The sequence below is a fragment of the Pteronotus mesoamericanus genome, unplaced genomic scaffold (genome assembly GCF_021234165.1).
Source record: "Pteronotus mesoamericanus isolate MK-2021 breed Mesoamerican mustached bat unplaced genomic scaffold, CSHL_Meso_final scaffold_21, whole genome shotgun sequence".
Taxonomy (NCBI): Eukaryota; Metazoa; Chordata; class Mammalia; order Chiroptera; family Mormoopidae; genus Pteronotus; species Pteronotus mesoamericanus.
In genome coordinates, this window is record NW_026555310.1 from 21922929 (window position 1) to 21931339 (window position 8411).

Genomic DNA, 8411 nt, shown 5'->3' on the forward strand with positions numbered 1-8411 from the left:
TCTTTTATACTCTTTTCTTAGAAAATAATGTGAGATTTCTGAGACAGCTGGAGAAACAACTGAAATGCAACCTACCTCAGTTTTTCTTCTCTCCTCCAAAACTGAAAAATCCCCATATGCCGAACGTATGACAGAAACTAAGACTGAAGTCTAGAATTCTGATTTTTTTTCTTTAGCACTTTCAGAAGAGTACTGACACAATACTGCCTCTCCTAACATGTCTTATAAGGTAACAGCCCAAATAAAGCCATAAAAGAAATATTTAAGCTTCCAGCAAAAAAGCTTTTAGCAAATGATTCAAATACAAACTGTAGGACTGATACTAAACCATTTAAGCTACAGTTCCAAAGTACCAGGCATTACTTTAACTTTCTCAAATGCAAGTATATGTACTGAAAACATAAGTTGATATTAATGTAACATATAGAAAAATCAAATAGAAAATTCAAGACTATTTATGAGGATGGTTATACACCGACTCTGCTCAGTTTGACCAACACACTTGTAACAATCATGGTCATGTGGGACACACTGTTCTGTCAGGAAGAGTTTGAGGACTTTTATAAAACTCTTTAGATAGAAAAAGGTACTGCTGACAATAGCTTTATTCACACTGTTGGTGTAGATGATAGTTGTATTCAGGTTCTTACAGAGATTATGCTATGAAAATTATCAACTACTCAGATTCTGATATTAGTTTTCCATTCCCCAGGAACTGAAGGAAGCTCTTAAAGAAATACAGCAAGTATCTCAGCCTGCATCCAAAGATCGAAGAATATCTGCAAAAGTCTGGAAGACTGGGAGTGGACAAAAAAGCAGGATCTGTTTTCCTACGAAGAAAGAATTTCTCCTAAGGTAGGAGGAAGTAGAAGTACAGAAGTTTGGTCAAGTCCAATATGTTATTGTTAGAAAGGAGTGTATTCGCATTTGTCACTTAGAATATCAGTCAACCTGGCTACCCTCAGCCTGAGAGTAAAAGACCTGCAATGAAAAATAAGCTAAGTCTTAAGAGACCCTGAGTCCTCCTGGAAGCACTAGCATTGTTGACACAAGAAGAGAATCTTATCAATGTTAACAACAGCTGCTTGGGTCGTAGGGGTAATGATAAAGTATTTGCTCCAGTGCCTTCTATTCTCTGGATATAAAACATCAGAACACCTGACTAAAGATGAGACTCTTCTGCCTTGGGCTACTTGGCATCATCAGTGGTCCTGCCTCTGGGCAGTGGTGCTGTCAGTGCGTAACAATGGCACCACTGCTAGTCTGAACTTAGGTGCTTTTAGATACATTTTCTCAGTGATCTGGATTGGGAGATAAGAAAAATGGTAGGTTGCTCCATGGTAGTCAACGGAATGCTATTGGAACTTGTGTGAGATACTGGATATTCTTAAATTTATTTGGGAAGATCTGGGGCTCATATTTGTTTTTCTTTTAATTTATAGAATGCTTCATGAATTGGTGTGTCATCCTTGCACAGGGACCATGCTTATCTTCTCTGTATTGTTCCAATTTTAGTATTTGCACTGCTGAAGCGAGTCCTATGGTTTATGTATTTTGAGGAGTAAGCCAATAACTTGTCCATTACAAACACATACTTCAAACAACAGAACAGATGATTGTATACATGGTCATAATCAGATGACGAATATGGAAATCAAGTAGGCTATGTAATTGGAAGCAGGATATAAGAAGCTGTATTCTCTCTGCCAAAACAAGACCAGGAGCAGATTGTGATACTGACCACAAACTGCTAATATCAAACATTAGAGTAAAGCTGAAGAGCACTAAAAGAATCATAGTGCCAAAATATAATGTAATAACATTCCTAATGGATTTAAAGTCCACATAAAACACAGATTTGCACTGTTAAATGTAATTGATCGAGACTCAGAAAAACAGTAGACTGAAACTACAAATATTATTGAGATGAATGTAAAAAGGCAGTACTGGAAGTAAAAAAAGGGAAGGAAAATTGAGATGGATGACAGGATAAACACTGAAAATTTTTAAAGACAGGTGAGAGGCAAAGGTAGAAGTTAGAATCCTGAACATAGTTTTTCAGTGACTATCACATAGAGATAAAGAGAGCTATTACAATAGGCAATGCAAGGAGATAGAAGAAAACAACAAAAAAGGAAAAACAAGAGCTCTCTACCAGGAGATTCAAGAAATAAAAAGGAAATTCAAACCTAAAGTAGGAATGCTGAACAACCAACAAGGAAGCACATTACCTAAATAGGAGAATATAAAGGGAAAGTGTAAATAGTATAATGAAAATCTATAGAAGAAACAAAAGACTGGCAGATAGCTTTGAAGAAGTTCCCTATGATGAAGAATGTGTAATTCTAGGAAGTGAAGTGAAAGCTTCTCTAAAAGTATTAGGAAAAAATAAATCACCAGGGGTAGATGGGATAGTAATAGAATCATTTCAAGCCACAAAGATTGAATCTGTCTAATTCTAACAAGAACATGTTTACAAACTTGGAAAACAAAACAATGATCTACACAGACTGGAAAAGTTCAATATACATCAAAATCTTCGAGAAAGACAATGCCGAAGAGTGCACACAGTATTTATAAGACTATTACTCTAATTTCCCATGCAATTAAGTGGTGCTCAAGGTGATGCAACAAAGGCTTCTATCTTATACAAAGCAAGGAATACTGGATGTTCAAGTTAGAGTCTGAGACGGAAGAGACATTCAAGATCTAATTGCAAACATCCATTGAATGCTGGAGAGCTCCAAAGAACTTCAGAAGTCAGTCTATGTTTTGTAGACCACAGTAAAAGCTTTGTGTTGATTATGAAGAGCTATGGGTTTCTCTGAAAGACATGGGCATGCCTCAGCACATGATCATCCTGATGTGTAACCTTTACTGTGGACAGGAAGCCACTGTTAGGGCAGAATATAGAGACACAGAATGGTTTCCCTCTAGGCAGAGGTGTTAGACAAACATGTCTTTTATCTCCCTATTTATCTATATGCAAAACATATCATTCAAAAACTGAGCTAGACTCAGAGGAAGGAGGAGTGAAAATTGGTGGAAGAAATTAAGATAACTTAAGATATGCAGATGACACTATCTTACTGGCAGAAAGTAGCAATAATTCAAAATGACTTCTGATGAAAGTGAAAGAAGAAAGTGCCATAGCAGGACTGCATTTAAACATCAAGAATATAAAAATCATGACTACAGAAGAAACACACAGCTTCAACATAGACAATGAAGACATTAAATTATTTAAAAAATTTTTGCTTAGTCATCAATTCAAATGGAGACGGCAGCCAAGAAATCAAAAGAAGGTTGAGACCTAGAAGGCTGCAGAGGAAGACTTAGGAAAGATCAAGAGCAAAGGTCTATCATTAGAAACCAAGGGTAAGCTTATGCACACCCTCTTATTCCCAGTTACAGTGTATGATGTAAAAGTTGGACAGAGAAGAAGGTTGATAGAAAAAAATTAATTTATTTGAAATATGTTGTTAGAGGAGAGCTGTATGAGTACTTTGAACCTCCATAAAGGTGAACAAGTGGGTCTTAGAGCAAATTAAGACTGAAACATTGCTGGACGCAGAAATGACAAAACTGAAGTTGTCCTATTTTGGGTACATCCTGAGATGAAAGTCAGGGTTCGTTGGAAAAAACTATAATGCTGGGAAAAATAGAAGGGAGCACGAAAAGAGAGAGGCCAACTGTGAACTAGATTGACTTCATAAAATACGTCATAAACATGCATCTACAGGAGCTGAGCAGGGCTGTTGAGGACAGGACATTGCAGACATCACTTATTTGTAAGGTCACCAGGAGTCACAGCCAACTCGACAGCATATAACACACTACAGTAGTATACAGATAGCTTTTTTTCTTTTAATGGTTATTTTTGTAATCTTGTTTTTAAGTCCAAACTACTGTGACTCAGGAAATGTAGGTGACACATTTACAGTCAGAAGAATTATCTTTGTTCAGCATTATTTTCCCAAGCCGTCCAAACTCTGTTGGCTCTTGTGTTTGTGAATGGTAGACACTGAAGTATGTTGCTCAAATTTCCCTTCACAGGGGTCTGCTGCCCTACCTGGAAGAGTTCAGGAGCTAACAAGTGGCCCCTTTAGGATCTGCCTCAGCTTTGGAACAAAGGTCAAGCTCTCAGCTTGCACTGCTTCCCCCACCCCAGCCAATAACTGAGCAAAGTGGTGCTACAGGTGGTACAGAGCTTACCTTTGAATAATCTTTGCTCTGGAGATCCTCACCGAGTTGGCAGAGTTTTTGTTGGATCTCTATCATGGTATGACAGTACCACCTTCCCAATTCTACTTCTACTTGCCTTTGAAAGCATATTTACCAATAAATTCTAACTTCATCTCAGAAACTGCTTTCTAGAGAGCTTAACAGGAAGAATATCCGACACTGTCGCATGCCATACAGTTTTGTTATGAAACTCTGTGCAATACAATATCTGTCTGCCCCAGGACCTTTATTCTTAATTATTTTTTATCAGGCAGTTAAGCTGGTACTGTTAAAACAAGGAGACCTGGTAGGGATTCAGACTTATTTTGGGTTTGAATCTCAACTCTGCCTTATATTTAACAATATGAATTTGATCAAGTTAGTTTATATCATCCTCTATTTTGTCATCCTCCCAGTCTAGGCCTGAACTAGAAATAGATCTCCAATTGAGTGGAAACATGGATGCATGAAATTGCTGTGCAAAACAATTAAACATCCCCTTACCAGTGTCAAAGAGAGAGAGAGATCTCATTTCATGCTCACTGTGGACTACATGGATTTAGTTATATTTACTCTTTTCATTTTCCTGTATAAGAAGCATTTACCACTGAAATTGTGTAAAATGTGTTTTTCTTCTTCTTCTTCTTCTTCCTATATAACTGAAATTACCTTCACTGTAAAATTTGCTTGCACATATTTTCCTTTTTCCTCTTGGAATTACTATTTTTAATCATATCTCATCTTCTGCCTCTGTTGGAATAAATCCTTTCTTAAAGTTTTATATATCTTCCTATCCTTTAACTAAGTTTTATCATTGTTATTGTTTTTGCTTTCCAATGAGGAGCAGTATTAGCTCTTGATCCTTATAATTAATAGGTCAGTTTTCAGATGTAAGTTATCTCCATTGTGTTATTTATTGTATTTCAAAAGAGAGGTTTTATTTCATTTAACTTCCTCTTTGTCTGTTAAAATAACTACTTGAAATATTTTCCCTGGTGTTTTTCCATAGAAACAAAAAAAAAAATTGGGACAGAGACAGAAAAAAAGGAATATTATGGAAAATGTTTCAAGTGAAGTTAGTTTTTTTTAAATTATTTTTATTTGCCTTGCCAAGTTTAAACCCATGAAGCCATAACTAGATACTAAATACAGAAAGGCCCCAAACAAATTGAACCTGTTATATTTTACATATAAAATATTACATTTTGAGAAAATCTTTCCAATGTAATAAGTATTTATAATAAATAAACACCAAATAACCCACTAATACCTTACGATTTTATGGTTTGACAGGGGTTTTCACTTTATCTTATTTTAACCTTGTGTAAAAATACCCAGAAAGGGAAATTATTCCTTTATGCTCTTCAGACTCTCCTTTGTATGAATTAAGGAGACTGAAAAAATATGTAATAGAGGGTTAAAGTGAAAGTGTTGCTTGAGCCATAAGATAACAGAGCCCAGAGGGTCTAGACGCACACCTTCTGGGGAGGTGAGAGACTTGAGAGCAACCACAAAACACAGCTGAATAAGCACAACTATAATGGAAATAAGAAATAAGCTTTTGAAGTCTCCGACAAAATATCTAGACTTATCTTAGTTAACATACTTTAAAAAATTAGCAAAATGTACAACAGAAAAATCATAATGCTGTAAGTTATATTGATAGTAATTTGCATAATATGAAAAATAAAGGTATTTCTACCACATAAATCAGTCCTCCTATTTCTTAGTGATGTATTGAAAAATAATTCAATGCAAGAAAGTTAGATGAGTATAAAAGATCTCCATATAAGCTTATATGTTTTTTAAAAAGAGGAAACAGCATAAGTTTTCACCTGCTGACTGGTTTTCCTGTTGATATTAGAATAAAATTAAAGATCTTTATTGTGCCTCCTAAGGCCTTGCCTACTCTGCTTCATCATACCTCACTCACTTACCCTTTGCATTTACTGTACTTTAGCCAGTAGCCTTCTATTGGTGCCTCAAAAACATGTATCCCTTTCTACTGCAGGGCCTTTGTGCATGTTCTCTCAACTTAGAACACAATGATCCTCCCTAACCTCTTTTACCTGGCTTACTCCTTATCCTCCCAGATGCAGCTTAACTATCATTTCCACAGGAAAACTTCTGATAGATCTGGTATGGTAGACCTACTTTCCCCTTGTAGTAATTATCATAAATTTATTTTTAAAAAGTGTTTCTTGTTATTTATTTAATAGTTTTCTTTCTTGCTAGCTTTAAAGTTCTAGAAAGACAGAAGGTATGTCTGCATTGTTCAATGCTATTTTCTCCTGCTACATGTGAGACACTTAGTAGGCAGTCAACAAATACTTGGTGAAATAATAAATCAATCTAAGTCTTAATACTCTTTATTTCAAGAAACTAATGCTCTGTGAGATTGGTAGAATCAATAATATCAACTTGTGGATTTTTAGGACTTTTTTCATCAAGATCTAATGAACTGCACTTTCTTTGATTTAGACAGATATCTTTTCCCCTCAAACAAATCACAGAAAAAAGAAAATGAACTCTTCTAAATGGTTCACATTTGCAAAGAATAAAAAATTGTTATTATGTGACTGATCCAATGTAATCTTTAGAGCTTATCTAAATTTATTAAATGACCTCAGGATCTGTTTCCCAAATTAGCCTCTGTGATCTGCTGTTCCAGAAACAACATCATGTTTGTTTGTTATTTTTAATTTTGACTCTAACCTTGTGTCCTTTTATAGCATTTCCTAAGGAAGTTCATCTGTATTCACATCCACCATAGGAGCTTTTGAATATTCCATATTAAATGCATGTATATGAGTCTATATTTCCAGATTGATAAAACTCATAATAATAGAAATATAGGTTTTATTTATGTTCTTTGTTTTATATAAACATTTTGAAAATCATTCCTACAAACAATCTTTGGAGAAACTACTCTCTGGTTTCTCTTGCTAGGCTCATGTTAACTATAGTATGATTTGGAATAAAGTTCATTGCTTTAAATAGAGTATACCCGACCCAGAATGCTATTGGATTTACATCTCCAAGTGTTCTCCTGATATCTCTCAAAGAACACAGATCATTGCTCTTAACCTTTGCATTTCTCTCTTCTTGAATCTCTGTTCTCATTTAAAAAAGACTTAAGGGCAGGAGAATATTCATTTCTCCATGAAAGTTGCCTTGGGTTAGTGGCAGTAAAGGCATGATTTAAGAGATGATAGAAGACTACTTGCTTGATTGACTCTACTGGCCTTTCTTCATTTGTCCTTTAGGCAATCTATACTTTGCACTTGAAGGGAGAAGAAATGGAGTAGCAGCTACTAAGACTGCTCAGTTCTAATCTCTCTTGATTTGGGGAGGAGTGAGCTGGCCGCGACTGGAGCCTATCCCATGTCAGGGAAACGCTGAGGAAGTCATGTTGAAGATATTGTTACAACTGCAATTACAGAAAGAAAGGCCTGTAACCATCAATTTACTATCAATTATGCGGCATCTAGATCCACAGTTAGGTGACACAGAAAATAAAGTGTTAGGGAAGAGGACAGGACTGGATGCAGAAAGGGAAAAGCATAAAATATATTACTTGGGCAGGTGGATGAGCAAAGGCAAAGATATAAAGGTGATTAGAGCAGGGGGTGTACTGGAGGTGTAAGTAGTAGAGTTTGGCTGGAAAAGAATATAAAGGGTAGGCAAGCTCTGTGAAGACCTTAAATGACATAGCGTTTGAAGATGCATTTTAAGAAGATAAATATAATATGCATGTGTAAAATGATTTAGAGAGAAAGAGAACAAATAAGAGGTCTCTTAAGAGATGTCAAATTAAACAGAGAATTAGGAGGTAGGGCTAATTTAGGAGTGGGGAAAAAGAAAGAGAAGGGATAGACAGCTTACATTTTTATTCTGCTGACTGTGCACTCTAATTAGAGTTTAGATTTTGCTGAAGTACTAAAACCATAGAGAATTTTTTCCTGATCAGTGTCAATATTCTGGGACTTCCCTAATGTCCTCCAAAATTATGTCTAACTCTTGCAATCATGAAGCAAATATATTGCAATTGCTGGTTTATTTCTCTCCATGCTGCAGTGGTTTTGAGGACAATGGGAAAAATCCTGGATCTACTCCCTCCACCACTGGGCTCATGGTGGGAGTGGTGAGAAGTGCAATTACTCTTTTCATTAGTTTCTTCACCAACA

The 8411-nt window shown here is 35.8% G+C and overlaps 1 non-coding gene across 1 annotated transcript; it reads right to left on the bottom strand.

Moving 5' to 3' along the window:
• Positions 1–1432: 1432 nt before the first annotated feature.
• Positions 1433–1539, bottom strand: LOC129085149 (U6 spliceosomal RNA). Its single transcript, XR_008530653.1, has one exon. It is a non-coding gene; the product is annotated as a U6 spliceosomal RNA (small nuclear RNA).
• Between the last annotated feature and the right edge of the window lie 6872 nt (positions 1540–8411).